The 2,512-nt window shown below is 43.2% G+C and overlaps 1 non-coding gene across 1 annotated transcript; it reads left to right on the top strand.

The window, feature by feature from the left end:
• Positions 1-902: 902 nt before the first annotated feature.
• On the top strand, positions 903-1,004 carry LOC132647589 (small nucleolar RNA U13). The gene has a single exon (XR_009585936.1). It is a non-coding gene; the product is annotated as a small nucleolar RNA U13 (small nucleolar RNA).
• The last annotated feature ends 1,508 nt before the right edge of the window (positions 1,005-2,512 follow it).

Below are 2,512 nucleotides of genomic sequence, written 5' to 3'. Positions count from 1 at the left end.
TATGAATAAAGACTTTAAGCACGCTGTGAGAACCACTGCTAAACATTCACCACAACACCATTGTTCTGGTTTCTTCGTTGTGATGGTTGGTAGAAACAGGTCTGAGCACCAGATGGCCTGGCTCGAGAGCATGCGCTCTTAACTCCTAGATTAAACTTAGCCTGGAAGTCTGGGAAGACAGTCTGGGGGCTACTGTGTGGCAATCTCCAAGGGCACGCCAAGAATGACCTCCCACAGTGCGTACAACCCGGAGTTCTCAGAGTTTTGAATCGGGAAGTGGTATGGTTGTATGTTTAGGCCGGAGAACTAAATTGGTGGCCGTGATTTTTCGATGCATGAATATGGTGAAAGCAAGAGGTGAGGATGTGCCGTAAGGAGGCGGAAATGTTTGCTTCACTGACAAGGGCTCGTACAGCTGGTGGGCTGCCTGCTGGCAGAAGAGGCCGTGAAGTGCCGCAGAGTGAATGCCTCGCGTCTCACAACCCCTCCTTGTCCTTCAAGAGAAAGGACATCGGTCCCCCACTCTAACCACCTTCCACAATGTGTCCTGGACTTAACGCAACATTTGCTGGCCAGAATTATTCCAAGGATCCTCAGGTCAGGTCAGAAATCACCCTGCAACGGTGATGCCAGACTGCTCGGTACCTATGAAGACTCGTCTCTCATTCCTCAGAGAACGTCGGAGACTTTCAGGTGTCCTTCGTTTGTAGACAGCTGTGGGCTCCAGGGGAGGATGGGCCCAGCTTTGATCCCAGAAGATGAATTCTGGATGGATTTCCGTAAGTGACACTCAGACCTAGGCTGAGGACGCAGCTCAGTGGTACAGCACTTGCTTAGCACAAAACAAGACCTTTGGCTCCATCCGCATCATAGAAAAAGAATGAATACAATTAAAGGCCTTGAACCTTTTGTGCTGTGTAGGCATGATGACTGGGTTTCATGCCACTGTGTAAGATGTGTCTCCTTCAGCCTGGGTTATGATATAGGTATATTACTACCTGGCATGAAAATAAGTCTCCATAAAAACTTTTGTTTATGCTTGTTGTATCAACCAATATGACCATATCAGAAGCTAAACCTGAGAATACATTTTTATTAGTTACTTCAAAGGTAATGCTAGATGCTTTACCTCTTGATGTAAATAATGTATTTTTTTTTTATCCAGCTCATGTTGGCAAGCACGTTTATCTGCTGAGCCATCTCACAGAACAAAGCAGTTACTATGCTTTTTTAAAAAAACGTTTTCTTTTTTTAAGTTTTAATTTAATTTTTTATTTGTTACAATTTATTTGCTTTGTATCCCAGCTGTAACCCCATCTCTTGTCCCCTCCCAGTCCCACCTATGCCCCTCCCCTAGTCCACTAGGGTGGTCCTCCTCCCCTTTTATCAGACCCTAGCCTCAGGTCTCATCAGGATTAGATGCACTGTCTTTTCTGTGGCCTGGTAAGGCTGCACCCCGCCCCCCCAGGGGAGATTATCAAAGAGTTCATATCAGAGACAGTCCCTGTTCCCCTTATTAGGGTACTCACTTGGAGACTGAGCTGCCATGGGCTACATCTGAACAGGGGTTCTAGGTTATCTTCATGCATGATCCTTGGTTGGAGTATTAGTCTCAGAAAAGACCCCTGCGTCCAGATTTTTGGTTCTGTTGCTCTCCTTGTGGAGCTCCTGTCCCTTCCAGGAGCTTTCATAAGATTCCCTGCACTCTGCCCAAAGTTTGGCTTTGAGTCTCAGCATCTGCTTAGATACCCTGCTGGGTAGAGTCTCAGAAAATGGAAAGATCTCTTATGCTCATGGTCAGATTTGCATAGTTGCTATGATTCCTAACAAAAATATTTGTAAGATTATCTAATTATAAAAGAGAGGGTAATATTTTTCATGACTTTTCAGACAACTGCAGACATTTTCTTTGATAATAGTTTGAAAATCAGGAAGAAGTAATTTACTAAAGGTTAGTCGCAAAGGTTAGTTGATACTAAAATGAGAGCAATGAGATTTTCTTCTTTTGATGTCTTAGTCAGCGTACAAACTAGTGGGTTTCATTACGACATTTTCTTACATGTGTAATTGTACTTGATTCATATCCAACCCTATTTCCTGAGGCGATGGATAATTCAGAGCTTGTTACAGATAAAATCTGTCTATGTATATTAATCTTTGGATGGGTCGTCTACTTGTTAGGACCATTGGAAAACTAGTTCACAGAGCATGCCTATCTTCTAGATTTTGACCCATGGTTTTTACAAACCATCAGAAGAACCCTTTTTGTTACTGCCACCACTAAAAATCTTCATTAGGAAGCCAATAGCTCATGATGCCAGACACAAGTTCTAAAATTCAAGCTTTTGTCTGAAAGCTTTAGCGTTATAATCAGCCACAAATTCTATCAGTTGTTTTCACCGGGATGACAGGTTCACCTTATTTCCAAGAAAATTTCTGGTAAATACTCAAGTCTAAAGAGCAGTTTCTGGTTCTGTTATGGGGTTCGCTTAGATCCAACACAACTCAAACA

This window comes from Meriones unguiculatus, chromosome 14, assembly GCF_030254825.1.
Source record: "Meriones unguiculatus strain TT.TT164.6M chromosome 14, Bangor_MerUng_6.1, whole genome shotgun sequence".
Taxonomy (NCBI): Eukaryota; Metazoa; Chordata; class Mammalia; order Rodentia; family Muridae; genus Meriones; species Meriones unguiculatus.
The sequence above is the reverse complement of the archived record's forward strand: the minus strand, read 5'-3'. Positions and strand labels throughout refer to the sequence as shown.